This window comes from Gopherus flavomarginatus, chromosome 5 (assembly GCF_025201925.1).
Source record: "Gopherus flavomarginatus isolate rGopFla2 chromosome 5, rGopFla2.mat.asm, whole genome shotgun sequence".
In the NCBI taxonomy this organism is placed as follows: Eukaryota; Metazoa; Chordata; order Testudines; family Testudinidae; genus Gopherus; species Gopherus flavomarginatus.
The window spans coordinates 95,996,232-96,016,541 of NC_066621.1; the positions used below are offsets into that span (position 1 = coordinate 95,996,232).

General features: G+C 42.4%; 1 protein-coding gene across 2 annotated transcripts in view; it reads right to left on the reverse strand.

Annotated features, from left to right (window-relative positions):
* SNAP23 (synaptosome associated protein 23) overlaps window positions 1-20,176 on the reverse strand; it is a 42,823-nt gene extending 22,647 nt beyond the window's left edge. Inside the window, exon 1 of one of the 2 annotated variants that reach the window (XM_050954975.1) lies at window positions 19,997-20,176. The gene's annotated coding sequence lies outside the window, so the exon portion shown is untranslated. Of the gene's footprint in view, window positions 1-19,669; window positions 19,892-19,996 lie in introns of those variants that run through there. The other variant, XM_050954976.1, reaches the window with a different exon arrangement.
* Window positions 20,177-20,310: the final 134 nt, after the last annotated feature.

Genomic DNA, 20,310 nt, shown 5'->3' on the forward strand with positions numbered 1-20,310 from the left:
ATTTCACTTTGAAATGGTGTTTTCTTTAGAAAAAACTAAATTTCAAAACAAAAAATGTGAACACTTGAAAACTACTCCAACAAAAAATGGAAAAAAAAAGTTTCAATTAAGCAAGACATGTTCATTTTACCCAAAATCGAGGTGGGGGGGGGAAGAAGTGTATTTTCCTTTTTGGCAAGAAAAACTGAAGAGAGAGTCAGTTTTAATTCAAACTGACAATTTTTTCCCCAGGGGATTTTTTGATTCGGTCCCTTAACTGAAAAATCAAAATTATTCACTCAGCTTTTATACCCTTACCAGCCAAGTTGCTTCCAGGATTCCTTGGAATTTGAGGTGCTTTTATGTTGAGTATCATCTCATGTAACTATTTAAAGAGAATTCCCAAAGGGCTAGCAAAGTTGTTTTAGCAGAAGAAAAACTAATCCCATATAGCAATTTTTTCACATTATGACTAATGGACTTTTTTGTTAAGGAGTCTTCTACAGTGCACAGATATTGGAGTTTCACTTAAAGCATAAGAAAGTCACAAGGTAACAATGCCTCATTTTCACTTCAATTTTCACCCACACAACTCCAGGCATGTCATTTTTACTGTAAGAGAGAACCCGAAAAGGCATGTACTACTTTGAGGGGAAGTGGTTCTGCTGGCTGCAAGTCCTTTCCAGTCAAAGCTAAATGAAACAGTAAACAAAATTAAGGATATTTACAACTTCGTTTTTCTAAGGCTGAAAGGGATTTTCCCCCTTTTTCCTCTTGAAGCCAACCTAGCCATGTGCTAGTTCCTAAACACTACCATTATAGTGAACTAGAACAGTACACAAATGTTAGTTCCTTATAAAGAAGTACATTTTAAGGGAAGTTTCACAAGAAGCTAGTCTATGAATTCAATCTCTTCAAAGCTATCATCATCATTTTACTTCGTGTACAAGATCATCCCTGACAAATTCGAGGAATAAAACAATGTCCCAACAGTAACGTTGCATCTGACGAAGTGGGTATTCACCCACGAAAGCTCATGCTCCAAAAACGTCTGTTAGTCTATAAGGTGCCACAGGATTCTTTGCTGCTTTTACAGATCCAGACCAACACGGCTACCCCTCTGATAGTTGAAGAGAATACAGTTTTGACAGATACTGGAACAGAAGAGAAAGGGTATTATCCAGAAAGCATACAAGAAGAGTTTCCTCATTATACATGCCATTTCATGGAATCCATGTTTCTACTCCCAATCACTTCCTCTCCCCCCCCCATCAAAAAAAAAAAAAAAAAAAAAAAAAAAAAAAAAAAAGAAATTAGAAACAGGAGACTATACAGAATCTCAACTGATTTAAAGTGTCCAGTGCTCATTTTGTCAACCACAAATCTCATCAAGGCCGGCAATATGTAGCTGGTACTTTCCTTATTGTCTAAGGATCAAATATCATGGTTAGCACAAGCTAGATCACCATTCCCAGGGGGAAAGTTTGGCTCTCTCAGAATAAGGGACAAACAAATGCATTAACAGAACGCTAACTTATAGGTTAGAATTTGCTTACGTTTAACTTCTGTTACACAGTCCTAGTAAGGCTCTCTCTGCTAGAGCCGATCAGGCTGCTGTGTTTGTGTCCTACAACACTGGGCCTGTGTGCTCTTAAGCTTCTGTTGGTCTGAGCATAGGCTGTAGCATAGTCTCTTTCCTTTGCCAGAGATGAAAATTTCTGGTCACAGGTTTGTCTGTTCTCCCTTTACAGAAATGGTTCTACTGACCCACCTGCCTTAGACCTTCCCCTTCCCCTCCCCAAGACCAATGCTAAACCAGAGTCCCCAGCACCCTAAGCACACGCTTTCCCAGAGCTCCAGCCCTGTAGGTGCTCAGAGTTTACAGTTCACCTCTTCAGGGACACATGACAATGAAAGCAAACAGACAGTTCATGCCAGTTTATTTAATTTGCTTTGCTAGCCAAGCAGTTAATTGATCTTGCAATGCTGATGCCCAATATTCATCTATTTTCTGAGCAGCTTATCTTACAGTTCCCCTCACACAACATAATCAGTTAAAAAAAAAAAAGGGAAGAAGAAACAAACTACACAGATATCCCTTTGTTGCTGTAGTTTGCCCTCCCTTGTGCTAGAACTTTCCCTGCTGCCTCCCTCTGCTGAAGCCTTTCACTGATGTGTGTAGCTACACACCACGATGTGCATACAGCTTGCTTTTGACTGCCGTGTATAGCTACATATACCCACTGCCACCAGTGAGATGCAGCCTAGATGTAGCTAGAGGGCAGGGAGCTACAGGACACTGCTTTAAATATGAGCAATGGCATCCATTGAAGGAGTAACATCAGGTCTTGGTACCAACTTTACTGCTACCGTGCAAAGAAAAGGGCTCCCTTGTAAAGGGTCAGTGCCAAAGTGATGGGAGACACCACAACCACATGGCCTGCAAATCAGAATGGCCACAACCTTCCCCCTGGCCAAAGTGTGGGGATGCCAGGGAAAAACAAGTTCTATTTACAGTATGAAGGTTCCAAATTTGATCACAAGTTTTATTCAATAGTTGTTTTTGGCATACAGTAGAACCTCAGAGTTATGGACACCTCAGGAATGGAGGTTATTCGTAACGCTAAAACATTCATAACTCTGAACAAGATGCTATGGGATGCTCCTCAGGGCGGACTGCTTGGAGTGTGTGCTCACAGCTGTGCCTACGAACTTCAGCGTCTTCACCTTGTACCTGTAAGTGGCTGCCCAGCGAATGGGCGTGTGCACAGGCAGCTGATAATAGCCCCAGCTGCAAGGATGATGAGTGAGACACTCTGGGGCACTGCGGTGTCAGTGGGTACATCAGGGGTAGGCAACCTATGGCATGCATGCCAAAGGCGGCACACGAGCTGATTTTCAGTGGTACACTCATTGCCCTGGTCCTGGCCACTGGTCCGGGGCCTCTGCATTTTAATTTAATTTGAAATGAAGCTTCTTAAACCTTATTTACTTTACATAAAATAGTTTAGTTATATATTATAGACTTATAGAAAGAGACCTTCTAAAAACGTTAAAATGTATTACTGGCACGCGAAACCTTAAATTAGAGTGAATAAATTAAGACTCGGCACAGCGCTTCTGAAAGGTTGCCAACCCCTGGGGTACATGGTGCAGGCTGTGGCCGTTTAAAACGGAGCTGCTCCTCCAGAGTGCAGCGTTCAGCCAGGAGCTTGGGCTCCAGCAGCAAACACTCCAGGCCAGGTTCCAGTAGGAACTCAGGAAATTTTTTTGGAGGGGGCAGGAAAGAAACTGCGCTTGTAGCTTACAGGAAAGCTGCAGATCCCAGCACTGCTCCTACTCTGCCTGCTAGAGGGCTCACAGCTGTGCCTGTGAAACTCAGCAACTTCACCTCCTACCTCTAAGGGTATGTCTACACTACAGGATTATTCCGATTTTACATAAACTGATTTTGTAAAACAGATTGTATAAAGTCGAGTGCATGCAGCCACACAAAGCACAATAATTCGGTGGTGTGCGTCTATGTACCGAGGCTAGCATCGATTTCTGGAGCGTTGTACTCTAAGTAGCTATCCCGTAGCTATCCCATAGTCCCCGCAATCTCCCTCGCCCCTTGGAATTCTGGGTTGAGATCCCAATGCACGATGGTGCAAAAACAGTGTCGCGAGTGATTCTGGGTAAATGTCATCACTCATTCCTTCCTTCGTGAAAGCAACGGCAGACAATCATTTCGCACCCTTTTTCCCTGGATTGCCCTGGCAGATGCCACAGCATGGCAACCATGGAGCCTGTTTTGCCTTTTGTCACTGTCACCGTATGTGTACTGTATGCCGCTGACAGAGGCGGTACTGCAGCACTACACAGCAGCATTCATTTGCCTTTGCAAGGTAGCAGAGATGGTTATCAGTCGTTCTGTACCGTCTGCTGCTGTCATGGGTGCTCCTGGATGGCCTTCGCTGAGGTCGGCCGGGGGCGCAAAGACAAAAATGGGAATGACTCCCCAAGTCAATCCCTCCTGTATGGTATATCTAAAAATAGAGTCAGTCCTGCCTAGAATATGGGGCAAGTGTACTAGAGAACCAGTATATCAGAGAATTAGAGAGAGCACAGCCGCTCCGTGTCAGATCCCGCAGAAATTATTAGCTGCATGCCATTCTAGGAGGTGCCCCTGCAACAACCCCACCCGTTGCTTCCCTCTCCCCCAACTTTCCTGGGCTACCGTGGCAGTGTCCCCCCATTTGTGTGATGAAGTAATAAAGAAAGAATGCAGGAATAAGAAACACTGAGTTTTTAGTGAGATAAAATGAGGGGGAGGCAGCCTCCAGCTGCTATGATAGTCCAGGCAGGACAGAATCTTTTCTTTAGACATGAAAGGGGGGGGGGAGGGTTGATGGAGCTCAGCCCCCAGTTGCTATGATGAGGATGGTTACCAGCCATTCTGTACCATCTACAGGGAATCATTCCTATTTTTACCCAGGCGTCCCCGGCCGACCTCATCTGAGGCCAGCCAGGAGCAATCACAGGATGATGAGGACAGCTATCAGTCCTTTCGTATGGTATCGTCTGCCCCTGGGGTGGGGAAGGGAGAGGATGCTGCTATTCATTGCCGCAGCACCGCGTCTACCAGCACTATGCAGTAGACATAGGGTGACATAAAAAAGTTAAACGATTTTTTTCCCTTTTCTTTCATGGAGGGCGAGAGGGGGGTAAATTGACGAGATATACCCTGAAACACCCTGGACAATGTGTTTGACCCTACAGGCATTGGAAGCTCAGCCAAGAATGCAAATACTTTTCAGAGACTGCAGGGACAGCTGGAGTCCTCAGTACCTCCTCCCTCCCTCCATGAGCGTCCATTTGATTCTTTGGCTTTCCATTACGCTTGTCACACAGCACTGTGCTGTGGCCTCTGTCTACCATAGCCTGGAGATTTTTTCAAATGCTTTCTCATTTCGTCTTCTGTAACGGAGCTGTGATAGAACAGATTTGTCTCCTCATATAGCGATCACATCCAGTATCTCCCGTACGGCCCACGCTGGAGCTCTTTTTGGATTTGGGACTGCATGGCCACCCGTGCTGATCAGAGCTCCACGCTGGGCAAACAGGAAATGAAATTCAAAAGTTTGAGGGGCTTTTCTGGTGTACCTAGCCAGTGCATCCGAGTTCGGATTGCTGTCCAAAACAGTCAAAATGGTGCACTGTGGGATACCGCCCGGAGGCCAATACCGTCGATTTGCGGCCACACTAACCCTAATCCGATATGGTAATACCGATTTCAGCACTACTTCTCTCGTCAGGGAGGAGTACAGAAACCGGTTTAAAAAGCCCTTTATATATCGATATAAAGGGCCTTGTTGTGTGGACGAGTGCAGCGTTAAATGGGTTTAACGCTGCTAAAATCTGTTTAAACGCGTAGTGTAGATCAGGCCTAAGTGGCTGCCTCCCACATAGCAAGTAGGTGGGTGGGTGGGGGAAGACAGGCAGCCCCAATGTGCCTACTTTTAAGATGCAATACAGGCATAGTACAGTATTTGTCTTTGGTTTTTTGTCTCCACTGCCACCTGATTGCTTACTTCCGGTTCCACATGGTGTCCGGTTGATCAGTCAGTCTATAACTCTGTTTGTATCTTTGGAGGTCCTACTGTAGAACCAGTTTCATACTTGTGAACTAGGTGAATTTCACCTGCAAAATGACAGGAGTTAATATATAGCACCATATTTCCACGGAGCTGTTCAGAGGTCACATAGCTGTTAGCCAAAGAACAAGGAGCCAAGAAGATCTTATAAGTCAGCTAAAAACAGAACTTAGGTAAGTCACAGCTTCTAGGCCTCACACAACCCTTGGTAAAAGCAAGGCCTCATTGAAAGCTAGATGCTGTATCTGGCCTGAGCTTTTTATCAGCTACAGTTTGCTTTAAAAAAAAGTGGACATCTAAGCAGTGATGAAGGAAAAAAAGTTTGGCTTTCACACATTTTTCAAAAATAAAATTTAACATTTTACATTTGGAACAAAAGTATATTGCTTTGAGTAAAGACAAGTTTATGAATTTTAGATAGGCATCCACACTCTGGAAAGAGATTTATGATTTCAGGTTATTAGAACTGGAATCTCTCTTTTTCTATAGGCTGGATTCAGCACCAATATGCCCCTAGATTCTAAGCATGCCGATTTTTTAGAACTTCTGGATCCTCATGAGGAAGGTGGATGTGCTTTTTCCCCACATCTATTTCCTAGTTCAATAAGAAGTTGGAGAACAGAATAAAGCAGATGTTGCAGAAGATTTTGAATCCCAAATCTAGATGGCAGTCCCTAGGCATCTGTGTCTTGAAACACTATAAGGGAAATTAGAGGCACTGTCCCTGATCCCATACACAGAAATAGCAGCATGGTCCCCCACACCAATACAGAGCATCATTGACTTCAAGAGACTCTACACTGGCACTTCTAGATCTTGATCCAGTAAACAGAAGTAATTCAGTATCTAGAGCAGGGGAAGGCAACCTATGGCACGTGTGCCGAAGGCGGCACGCAAGCTGATTTTCAGTGGCACTCACACTGCCTAGGTCCTGGCCACTGGTCCAAGGGGTTCTGCATTTTAATTTAATTTTAAATGATGCTTGTTAGAGATTTTTAAAAACCTTATTTACTTTATGTAACTAAACTATTGTTGTATGTATTATAGACTTATAACTATAGAAAGATCTTCTAAAAACATTAAAATGCATTACTGGCACACAAAACCTTAAATTAAAGTGAATAAACCAATACTCAGCACATCACATCTTAAAGGCTCCTGACCCCTGATCTAGAGTAACATATGTTTCATTTAGTTTGGCGAGTTAAACTAGAGTAGTCTGTTACACTTTAGCACAGCACTGTTTGCAAAACTGAATGGGCATATTAAAACGTCAATTAAATTAACTGAGTTGCCAAAATGCATGCAGTAAGGTATGCAAATCCATTTTTTTTAAAAAAGAGGAATAAAACCTAGATCTGACACCAAGACTACTTGAAAGAACACTTTTAATTTCTGAATAAATTCCTGTATCTTACAGCCAAGACTACTAAGAAACATACCCAACTGTATGATGCAGTTTCAACATAAGGGATTATGGATTGAACTCCAAACTCTGGCATAGACTCAGACTCTAAAGTCAGAAGGGACGATCATGTTTTTCTAATTTGACCTCCTGCACATTGCAGGCCACAGAACTGCATCCACCCACTCCTGTAATAGACCCCTAACCTCTGGCTGAGTTACTAAAGTTCTCTAATCTTGACTTAAGGACTTCAAGTTACAAATAATCCACCATTTACATTAGTTTACACCTTCAAGTGACTCCTGCCCCATGCTGTTGAGGAAGACAGGAGGGGGGAAAAAAAAAAAAAAAGCGCCTCCCAGGGTCTCTGCTAATCTCATTGGGGGAAAATTCCTTCCCAACCCCAAATATGGTGATCAGTTAGACCCTGAGCATATGGGCAAGATTCACCAGCCAAACATCTGGGAAATAAGTCTCTACAGTAACTCAGAGCCCTTCCCATTCAGTGTCCCATCACCAGCCACTGGAGATATTTGCTACTAGCAGTCACAGATCAGCTACATGCCATTATAGACAGTCTTATCATAAATTTATCAAGCTCAGTCTTGAAGCCAGCTAGGTTTTGTGCCCTCATCGCTCCCCTTGGAAAGCTGTTTTGGAACTTCACTCCTTTGATGTCTAATTCAAGCCTAAACTTGTTGATGGTCAGTTTATATGCACCGTTCTTGTGTCCACACTGGTGCTTAAATAACTCCTCTCCCTCTCTGGTATTTATCCCTCTGATGTATTTATAGAGAGCAATCATATTTCCCTACAGCCTTCTTTCAGTTAAACTAAAGAAGCCAAGCTCTTTGAGTCTCCTCTTATTCCTTGGATCATCCTAGTAGCCCTTCTCTGTCCATTTTTTATGCAAAGAAAAGCATTTCTAACAAAAACCCCTATTTATTCCTCCATAAGGAGATTTCAGCCGTCCTCACTGGAAAATATTAGCCACAGATACTTGAATATAGCAGTTTAAATTAGAAGAAGGTCAATATTTGACAAATAACTCCCTAAAAACAAAATCCAACTCTCCACAGAGCAAACAGATCATGAATGGAAAGTAATACTACCAGCAGCTATGGTAAATTTAATGACCTACCAAAAAAAAAAAAAAAAAAAAAAGGAGTACAAAGACTGAATTCTAGTGTCATGAGATCCAAAAAACAAGAAGTTCTAAACATGTAACTAAACAGAAAACACTGTTCAACCATTTCAGCAACAATTCTCACTTTCTAACTGTCATAAACAGATAGCTAAGGGTTAATGTCTCTTTCACCTGAAGCACCTGACCAGAGGACCAATCAGGAAACCGGATTTTTTCAACTTTGGGTGGAGGGAATTGAGTGTCTTTGTCTTTGTTTTCTGCCTGCCTGCTTTCTCTGAGCTTTGGAGAAGTAGTTTCTTTTTTCTAGTCTTCTGTTTCCAAGTGTAAGGACAAAGAGATCAGATAGTAAGTTATATGGTTTCTTTTCTTTGGTATTTGCATGAATATAAGTGCTGGAGTGCTTTGATTTGTATTCTTTTGGAATAAGGCTGTTTATTCAATATTCTTTTAAGCAATTGACCCTGTGTTGTACCATCTTAATACAGAGAGAACATTTGTACTTATTTTTCTCTCTTTCTATATAAAGCTTTCTTTTAAGACCTGTTGGAGTTTTTCTTTACTTCAGGGAAATTGAGTCTGTACTCACCAGGGAATTGGTGGGAGGAAGAAATCAAGGGGAGATTTGTGTGTTGGATTGCTAGCCTGACTTTGCATTCCCTCTGGGGGAATAGGAAAGTACTTTTTGTTTCCAGGATTGGGAACAGAGAGGGAGATTCACTCTGTTTGGATTCACAGAACTTGTGTCTGTGTATCTCTCCAGGAGCACCTGGAGGGGGGAAGGGAAAAAGGATTATTTCCCTTTGTTGTGAGACTCAAGGGATTTGGGTCTTGGGGTCCCCAGGAAAGGTTTTTCAGGGGGACCAGAGTGCCCCAAAACACTAATTTTTTGGGTGGTGGCAGCAGGTACCAGGTCCAAGCTGGTAACTAAGCTTGGAGGTTTTCATGCTAACCCCCATATTTTGGACGCTAAGGTCCAAATCTGGGACTAAGGTTATTACATGGTGTGCAGCTGGTGGGACTAGAATCCAGAAGCCAGTAGGAATATTATATTTTTCTTTTCTCTGCTAAGGGCTTTTTAGCAGAGAGAAGCAGTTGGTTTTAAAAGGGAACCAGAGAGAATTTTTTTTTCTGCTCTCTCTCGCAGTTTGTGGCTTGCATGTTAAGGGTCTTTTGTCATGCAATAGCCCTCCCATTAGGGGGCAAGTACCGGCACTTATATGCAAATAAAGTGGTTTTTCTGGTTTCCCTTCATTGAACATTAGCTAGAGAGAGAAAAGGAAAATTAACTAAAGGCACTGTTGCTAGGCAGACTTCAGGAGGCAACAGAGAACCTGCAGTTCAGAAGATAAACACCGGAGGGCACCCCAACACAAGAAAACAGGAACCATGACTTCTAAGGCAAAAATTGACGCCGAAGAACAAATCAAAGAAGCTGAACACAGGCGACAACTGGAAATAAAACAAAAAGAGATGGAGATGAAAGAAAGAGAAGAACAGATCAAAGAGGCAGCACACAAAAGAAAACTAGAAGAAGAAGAGGTGGCCTACCGAAGGAAACAAGCAGAAGAAGAGTTGGCCCACAGAAGGAAGCAAGAAGAAGAAGAGGTGGCCTACCGAAGGAAACAAGCAGAAGAAGAGTCGGCCCACCACCGAGAAATGGAAAAACAACAAAAAGAGAATGAAGAGAAGGAAAAACAGAGAAAACATGAACTGGAGTTGGCAAAAGCTGGGCTGCCTGTGCCAGCCAACCCTAACAACCCGGCACCAAATATTGCTCCACAGCACAGAAAATTTCCCACCTACAAGGCAGGTGATGACACCGAGGCCTTCTTGGAAAATTTTGAAAGAGCCTGTCTTGGGTACAGCATTCCCGAAGACCAGTACATGGTAGAATTGAGGTCACAGCTCAGTGGACCTTTAGCAGAGGTTATCTTGTAGAAACCTCCCCTTCAAGCTCTTGTCCCAAGCGTTCCCTGAAGCAAATAGTGTTTGCTGGACAGCAAAGTAATCTTAAACCAGTTAAGGCAAGAAAGATGAGACAATTTCCTTGACTGCAATAAATATGGTACTTTAGTCTCCAATGTATAGATCTTTACATTAATTACATCTTCCCTCATTGCCTGCAACTTCCACTACTCTAAATTTATCCAGGTCACTGCCATTTGGTCCTATCCTCCAGTATATTTCCAACCACTTCAATTTGTGTGTCAACTGTAAGTTTTGTCAGTTAAATTTACACCAAGGATAAATCTAACAATGATCACTCCAGCCTCTAACATAAGCAGTTCTGATCACCTACCAGTATTTTGTAGTGGATTTCAGGCTGTGGTCTGCAACAGGGAGTTTGCATAGTCCTCCTGAATTATTATAGATTATGTAACTAAAAACAACCTCAGTGTTACAGATTTCTATACTTAAGAAAAATGTTGCTAAGGGTAGGTGTGTTCAAACAAGATTTAAATTGGACCTGTTCAGTAACAGTATATAGTAAGCACATCTTAGAATGCCTCCTCTTTCCAAAAAGAACAAAAAACAGCCACCCAGAACACCTATCCCTTGCCTCAATTACAGTATACTCAAGTTGCACCGCCCAGTATGGTCATGGCATGTAAGAATTCCTAACACTTCCAAGGTTCATTTCTCTGCCAGTTTTGTTGGGCACGTTAGAAAACCTAAAAAACCTGTGCTATATGTCAGAATAGGAATGTCAACATTTTGGGAATATTCTACCTCAGTATATACACTTGTGAATTTGTATTCAGTGCCAGACTATAGAAAACCTAATAATAAAATGGCTGTTTTATGAACTGCAATTATTCATTTCAATCATGTCTGGAGTGGACATTAAGGCAACTAAGAATCTTTCTACAGTAGTTTTACAAAACTTAGCCAATATAGAAGTAACAGGATGAAACATTTCTGTGAAAGGGTTTGTGCGTTATGTACAAAAGCAGTAGTTGAAACAAGGACATCATTCTCCTCAGCTTTCAAGGATGTAATGAAACCGGTGATTAAACATTTGTCTGTTTCAGAGAGGACAACTGGTGTTATAGTCAACAATTATTCTATCACCACCTATGTGTACACTACCCACTCTGAATTGGTGCTAAGTCTGTACTTTCATGTTGGCTTGACATGCAACAGTTTTGGATTTCCATAGTTCAGAGATTCAGATGGGGTGACAGTTCAATCAACTTATGAGTCCCCTTCATCCTCTAGCCAAGTCCCTTCTCTCCCCAGACATGCCTCTCAAAATATCCCCTCCCTCCCAGGAATGTCCCCCTCCACCATAACCTGTCTGCCCTCCCTCCTGTTCTGCTATTGCTCAGCTAATAACCTGGCTTCACAAATTCTTCCTTCCTCACCAGTATCAGAGAACAAGCTATGCCTTGATGCTTGTTCCTCAAAAACAGATAAAAAAGGCTTTTCCTGGCAGAGTTCCCCCTTTTCTCTTGCGTTTAACCAATAAAATGGGTGAGGGAAAAGAAAATGAAGTTATCTATCAGCCAAGGAGGCTAGTTACTGTTGAGGTATAGAGAATGACGATGAAGCCAGCATCTTACTACATCTTACGGATTCCAACATTGCGTATGTTTGTCTTGTACAACAACTGTACTTTTGGTGAGAAGAGAAAGAAAAATTGATTTCCAATTTGTGAACAGAACTGGAAGAATCTTACAGACTAATTCAGCAGTAAGAAACTCCACACCCAATATTTGGCTATGGAATCCTTTCATCTCTAGTTTTCTCACTTCATACTTCGAAGTTATTAGTAATCAAAAGTAGTTAGCGTCTAATGTCTGTTCAGTGGGCTGTGCTGATGATTGTCATATTCCTGGGGAAAATAAAAAGTATAACTGGCACTGTAAGAAAAAGACTAAATGAACATGAAGACTCATCTCACTGGTTACATTTGAAGAACATTGGCAGGGCAGCATGAGGAAAACACTGCACCTTAATTTTTGCTTTCTGCAAATCACATGGCTACTTTGGTGTTAAGGTAATATTTTGCTTTTAAAATAGACTTCATGCAACACTGATCTGATGAGCCCCACCTGGGGCACCCTCCTGCAGCAGACCACAGCACAACAGTCATGCCTGTCTCAGTTTCTCCACGAAATCCACCTGCAAAAAGGAATATTATATCTCAGTGCAAATTCAAACCTCATACTTGTATGAAGTGTCACAGTTCACATATCGCTCATAGTAAAAACAGCCCCTCTCAAATCCCCAAAGACAGACAACATTACAACACAGTGGCTCTTCAAACCCTTTCAAAAGGTCACCATTCCCAGGTCATCCACCTCTCAAAGTTCCTTTAACTCCTTTCCAGGGCCCCACTCTCCAGGCTGCCTGAGAGCCCTAAGACCCACTCCTCTCCTGCAAGTCTTCTCTCATTGCCCCCAGTCAGGTTTCCTGCCACAGAACTCCCCACAGTACTCCACTCAAGACAGACCTCCAGACCTGAGTGCTCCCCCTGCTCAGGGAACATCCCTCCAGACTTGCCCCTTGTTCTGGGCTCAGCTTTCTGCAGCAAGGCGACTTCCCATAGTATTCCATTCACCAAGGTGTCCCTGCCTGCAAGTCCTACCCCTGCTTCTAGGATCTACTCTTGAGCATCAACCCTCTTGTTTTGAAATCAGCTTCTCTTAACTAAGCTGGTTCTTTCTCCTTCCTGGGGGCCTCTACACAAGCTCTCCTCTAACTCAGCAAGGGTTCCCCAGCTCTCGCTAGTCCCCATTATTGACTTTTTGCTTTTCCCAATGGCTCTCTGTACCAGCTCTCTCCCCTCTGCTGCTTCCCCTCAGGCACCTGTGGCCACAACCAATGCTATGGAGATTTAAAATATATATAAAATAAAGTAGTTCTAATTCCTCTACTGTTAGGAAATCTAAGATAATTTCTCTTTGTCAATTTTGTTCTTCCTCCACTCCATGTTTGGCAGATACTTATTTTGGGCCCTGTGGATCTCTCTACATTGCATTAAGACACCCTGCGAGGGTTCCAGAGCCAGGCTCCAGCCCACGCCCAGACATCTACACTGCAATTTTATAGCCCTGCAGCAGCCTGAACCCCAATCAGCTGACATGGGCCAGCTACGGATGTTTTATTGCAGTGTACACATATCCTGTATATTCTAAAAGCATGAGACAATTTCCTTGTTTGTGTACTTCTGTAGTTATCAGCAGGACTCATCTCAGCTCTGGGAAGCACTCTTGCTGTTTTCTATCTTTAGTATCATATTGAACGAGATTCAGGTGCTAAGAACACTAGTACCCCGATGATTGGGAAGAGATCCCATCACAAAAGTTCTCTCCAATTTCTTCTACTTTACTGGCACTCACAGAAATCATTGTGACTTTAATAGACACCAAACACTGTACTAGCTCTAATCTTATTCTTTAATCCAACAGGATTGCTGGAGATATTTGCTTAGTACCGTCCAATCAGTCTCATTTTTTTGACTGCAGGTAGAGTCCTTTTAGCATCATCTGTTCTCTCGTGTTAACAACCTAATGTGTTCGAAGGTCAAATAGTTTTAAATGCATTAGCCACACAAAACAAAGTTTAATAGAAGTCATTAATTTGCACAATTTACAGTTTAAGAGGGATGTGCATTTAATAAGCATCACATCCAGTTAAAGTTGATTTCCCCCCCCTTTTTTCATTCTAAATTTCCCCTCATGTAGCCAGATTTAAATTAATTCAATTTAAAGATTTCTGAAATAATGAGGAAATAAAATTTCTCAACATCAAGGCTGAACAATACAAAGAAAATAGCCCATCAGTATTAACAAATCATGGTGGAAGTTTTCAGATCTTTTATGTCTCAACCTTGTAAGTTCTCATAACTGGGTTCATTATCTAGGTTAAAAAAAATTACAACACAATTCATTTTAAGTATACAGGCAATGCCTTTTTCCAGTAATTGTCCCCAGTCTAGCACTTCCTTTTTCCTCCTAAATAGGACATTTATTAAAGCATCTCATTCACTAAGTTACTAGGATTTCCCCTCTTTTGTATGTTGCACCCTCATGCCTTCCACAAAGGAAAAAAAAGGGTAGGGTGGGGTGGGGTGGTACATTCCATATAATATGGAAAGCAGTTAGACTAAAACTGTTTCTTGGCTGGTGTGTTATGACCCTCCACCCCTACTCCAGAAAGGGGACTGGGATGATCACAGTGAGGCATTGAAATTTTTATTACAGTTCAAGCAATAAAAACAAGATTTCCAGAATAATTTCAGGGCAACGAACCAAAATCTTCTGTGTTTGTGAGGTCACATGCAGTAATAGTTGTATTATATAGGCTTATTGTTACTGATTTTTTTTTTTTTTTTACTTTTACAATAGGGGGGTCCACAAGTGTGTGTGTCTGGGGAAAAAAAAAAAGTCACCAGCCAGAGAAGTTGAAAAATACTGGACTATATAAAAAAGTCTGATGTAGTGCAATAGTCGATACCTTTGATCACTGAATACGTCTGTCCCCCCACAAGAAGCTGGTAGCGTGAATAAAAGCACACTGAAATAGTTCATATCCTTCCTCTCAGAGCAGACCCAGAGGGTAACCATTCCTCCACTGCCAAACCCTCATCTGCAGAGTACCACAATGGTCAGTCCTGCCCCTCATATTATTCAACATCTCTAAGAAGCCGCTGGGAGGCCTGACGAAACAACTCAGGCTGAAGTGCCAGCATCACATGAATGTAGAGCTGGGCATCATCTAACAAACATGACCACCACACAGCTACAGCAAAGTTTTGCCAAAAGCAGCACTTGGACACAGAGCAGTTGGCTAAAGCTTTACCCCAACAAGACAGAGAATGCTGTTATGAAGTGCAAAACGCTTCACAGAATTTGCTTCTTCTGTAACATCCCCAATTATAAAGAACATCTGTACTGAGATTAGCAAGTCAGTCTGAAGTCCTGACGTCTTTTTAGACTGCACTGTGCAACTGGATGCCCAGTCATGGCTGTTACAAATACCCACTTCTATATGCAAGTGATCACCCAATTATTTCAGAAAAGTTACCAAAGAGCTATTATTATTCGTGAAAAGCTCCTGTGCACCAGAAATACTGGGACATCAAGTAGGGGAATCACAAGTAAAAGTAGAGACATAGTATTCCAGCGATGGTGTCTCTGTTGCCCTAAACACAGACAATACCACATCCAGCTTTCAAGATGTGAAACTGGAAAGGGTTCAGCAGAGATCCAAAAGAATATTCAAGGTCTTGAAAACGTGCCTTACAGCAGAAGATTAAAGAAGCGTAGTTTATTTAGTTTATTCAAGAGAAGATAAAGATAAGACTTGATCATGGTTTGTAAATACCTGCAAGGGAAGAAGATTTTCCAAAAGAGAGCTCTTTGAATTTAGTATACAAAGGCATAACAAGATCCAAGGTTGGAAGTTAAAGCTAGACAAATTCACACTAGAAATAAATCAGAACTTTAAGACAATGAGGATAATTAACAAGCAGAACAAGATTACTTAGGCATTTAGTTCTCCATCACTTGATGTCTTTACATTAAAAGTAAGTGTATACCTAAAAAATAACGCTTAGTTAAAACAGATATCATGATTTGACTCAAGAATCATTGGGTGAAGTTCTACTACCTATGTTCTTCCGAAGGTCAGAACAGATCATAACAGACCCTTCTGGCCTTAAGGTCTATAAATCCAGTCAAAATTTTCTATGTGATCTTTCCATTAGACTAATGGCAGATATTACTTATGACAATATAAGGCAAGAAATTCTTACTGCTGATAATTCAGTTGACTTTAATTTTATGTCCAGACAGAAAAAAATTCTAAGGAGCACAAAACTGCTGAACTATGGTAACAATAGTAAATAGGTATATGTGGCCCTGTCCCTTAATCAAGGGAAAGAAAAGAGTAGTTTTTCCAGAGTATAGGTTTAAGGATATCATGTGTTGCAGAATAAAAAGTTTGTGTTGAATTATTGCATTAAACCTTGTCAGATGACTATACAAATAACTAAACTAATTTATCCTTTGTTTAATCTGGTGTGTTTACCAGTAGAAGTGAATAAGACTTAAAAAAAAATTCCCTCAAAAGAAACTCATTCACTAGCTCATTGATTTATTGTGAAATTCTGTGCAAGCACCAGTGAAGAACACGAGTATGCACAACCACACTTGACTAAAAACATGGTAACACTGAACTGTTGGCAGCTGACAGGAGCATCTACAGGTATGAGATATTTCCAAACAAACAGAGGCAGGAAGTAAGAGACAAACATGATCTAATTGTTTCAGCAACAAAGTGGGACTCCTGAGTTGTAATCTCAACTCTGATAGTGACTTTGTGTGGCCTCAGTAACATCATAACTATTCTGTGCCTTAGTTTTCACAACTGTAAGAGAGAGATGATGTCCATCTCCAAAGGAATGCAGGGATTTAATATACTGATGTTTTGATTTGAAGATAAAAAGTGATGAGTAGTACTATCATAAATTTGAAATTAGGTGATTTAGAAGACAAAAAACAGCTGGCTTAGGCCTACTAAGTCTTTTATATGAAAGAAAGCATGGAAGAAATGTGTTTTTTTTAAACCCCTTCATTAAGGAAGTTGTGGAATCTCCATCTCTGGAGATATTTAAGAGTAGGTTAGATAAATGTCTATCAGGGATGGTCTAGACAGTATTTGGTCCTGCCATGAGGGCAGGGGACTGGACTCGATGACCTCTCGAGGTCCCTTCCAGTCCTAGAGTCTATGAATCTATTAGCTGAAAGGAGAATAAGCCTATTCATGTTATAGGCACAGCAGATTCCTGCTGCAGGATACTATGAAGTGTCAGCACCAGAAACCCGCCCTCCCCCCCCCCCCCCCCCCCATCTGTCTCATATCCAAATGAACAAAGCAACTGGGGGGGAGGGAAGAACAAAAAACAAAGATACCATTCTGCACCCTTCCTGGCTTCTCTTATCAACTTCCTGAACACACTGCAAAGATGAGATGACATTACCAGTGCTTGTTCTTCCAGCTGTCTCTTCTTGTTGTATGTTCAGCTTTATACTTGTCCAAGCAAAGCCAGCTTTTTGCCTCTGGGGAAACCCCATGACCGGAGTATAAGAGCCCTCCCATGAGTGGCTGGAAGACCATCTATTATACACAGATTTAACACATTACTGTACAAAGCGACAAAAAGTCCTGTGGCACCTTATAGACTAACAGACATATTGGAGCATAAGCTTTCATGGGTGAATACCCACTTTGTCAGACGCATGACAAAGTGGGTATTCACCCACGAAAGCTTATGCTCCAATACGTCTGTTAGTCTATAAGGTGCCATTGGACTCTGTTGCTTTTTACAGATCCAGACTAACACGGCTACCCCTCTGATACTTGAGGCATTACTGTACAGTTGGTTGCTCTCCCAAATGCATTGAAAAGCACCTTTGACAACTGTGCCTAGGCTTACAAAAGGGTGAGGTACTCAAAGGGATGAATTTCCAGATCACCACCACTGGGCCTCTCAGAATCCACTTGCCAGCCCCCGATGAGCCAAACAGCCCCCTCATCAGCACTGGGAACAGCCTGCTTCTTTGTCCCCTGAAGAGCCTTCCTGAGCAGCTGCTCCAACCACTGAAGCTTTGTGAGGAGCAGAATAGATGTAACCTTTCTTCCAGCTGAATACTGAGCTAATATCCCAATAGGATTATCAGTGGGCATTATATTGCTGAAGGCATGATATTGTGTGTAATCCGCAAAATTGGGAAATATGCTTACTCAGATTCCTGACATAGCCAATGTCACTTTTCATGACAGAAGGGGTGTTAAACCCTGGGGTACTAGACTTTCCCAGCCCCTTGTAAATACAATATACCTTTCTAAGTTTCCCTTGCAAATTCTACTTAATAGAGTATTCATTTGGCTATATTGTTGTTGTGTGCCATTAAACAGTAATTGTGTTTCATCCCAGATGAGGCTACAGCAGATGGGTGAAGTGATCCAGTATTCTTTATCTACCTCTCAGACAATGCTACAAGGCTCAAATAACTAAAAGTTTATAAAAGCACCCCAAGACATTTGGATAGGAACTAGGGAAGAGTTGTTTAATATCTATTAAGCTTACTAGGGGTTGCTGCCTTGAAAGTTTGCTGACAGTGAGGCAGGACCTACCAGTTTTACGTTCTAAACCACTAAAAACAGAAATTTTATTTCTTAGGTACTGTGAGTTCACACAGAAAGCCGATAACAGGATCTCTCCCTTATAAAGGCCAGAAAGAAAGACTATCAAATTAGATGTTTAAAAACCAACATGGAACAAGATTCATGCCATTTATCATATGTTCTAGATCTGCACAAAGGTTTGATAAACAAACAATATAAGCGAGTAAGTAGCATAAGGGTTCAATGTCCCTAATAACCTTTCTTTCAGCTATCACCTAATCTAGAGTCTTTCCCAAACTCTTTCTGCAGAGACGGAGGGCCTCTATAAGGATACAGAAACAAATTGCTTTTCTAAAAGCATCTTGAAGAGAGCAGTTAACATTCTTCAGTGTGATGTGCCAATGGTTAAGAACCATTAATAAAGGGATAAATAGGTCAGAAAATACCATAATGTCTCTATATAAATCCATGGCACGCCCACATCTTAAATACCACATGCAGTTCTGGTTGCCCCATCTCAAAATATATATTTTAGAACTAGAAAAGGTACAGAGAAGGGCAACAAAATGATTAGAGGGATGGAACAGCTTCCATATGAGGTGAGATTGAAAAGACTAGGACTTTTCTGTTTGGAAGAGATGACTGGGGGGATATGAAAGAGGTCTATAAAATCTTGACTGGTGTGGACAAAGGAAACAATGACATGTATTTACTCCTCTACATTACACAATAACTAAGGAACACCCAATGAAATTAATAGGCAGTAGGTTTTAAACAAACAAAAGAAAGTACTTCTTCAGACAACGCATGGTTAACCTGTGGAACTTTCCTGCCAAGGGATCTCGTGAAGGCCAAAACTATAACAGTGTTTAAAAAAAAAACCCTATAAATTCATGTAGGATAGGTCCATCAATAGTTGTTAGCCAGGATTGTTAGCGATACAGTAACATGCAAGAAATGTCCCTAGTCTCTGTTTACCAGAAGCTTGGAGTGGACAACAGGGCATGGATCACTTCACGATTACCTGTTCTGTTCATTCCCTCTGAAGCACCTGGCATTGGCCACTGTTGGAAGATAGGATGCTGGGCTAGATGGACCATTGGTCTGACCCAATATGCCCGTTCTTATGGTGTGGACCATTCTTATTTCTAATGCTTAAACACTTACATTTTCTTCTTTATCTAGGTACATATCTGCCACCCAACATTTCTTGGAGCTCAGCACTTCTCTCTTACACATGCTAAACAGCACTCACTGAATGCATTATGAAAAACAAATTTATCAGGAGATAATAAGCACGAGTGAACACACACAGCTAAGTCCTCACAGTGATTCGAACTGGAGATATCGCCAATTCCCCACTACCTTTGTTGCTAGTAATTGGTGAAGCCTTTCAGCACAGATGGCGCCTCCCCAGAAGAGGGCAGCACGGTCACAACTCCGCAGAGTGGGGAGAGCCTCCAGGCCCGATCACTGGACAGGAGCTCAGGACTCTGAAATCCATTCCCTGTAACTCACCGCCCCGTCCCCTGCTCCGGTCCCGGCCTCACGCAGGCCAGACTCATGGGCAAAGGGAGCCAGCCCCTGCGTGGGGCAGCCCAGAGCGCTCTCTAGCCCAGCGCACCAGACCCGGACTCCGCCCTGCTCCCACCCCACCGAGAGCCGCACCCGGAGATTTCCAGCTCCTCCCACCTGCAGCCGCCGCCCTTCGACCGCGCTTCCAACAACCGTCGCCGCCACCACGCTCGAGTCCAGCCCACGAGCGGAACCGTTGCTTTAATGCCCCATCTCGAAACTCCCCACACCACCGACACCTGCCCGGCAGGCAGAGCCACCAACCCCACCGGAACCGGAAACTAGCACCGCCCACCTGACAACACAGCGGGGTGGAGGCGGGGCACTTTCAACATGGCGAAAAGAAAGGCACGTCGGTGGCCACACCCAGCATGGCGGCCGGACCCGTTCTCGCGAATCGCCACCCAGCAGAGCAAGGAGAGAGCCGGCGA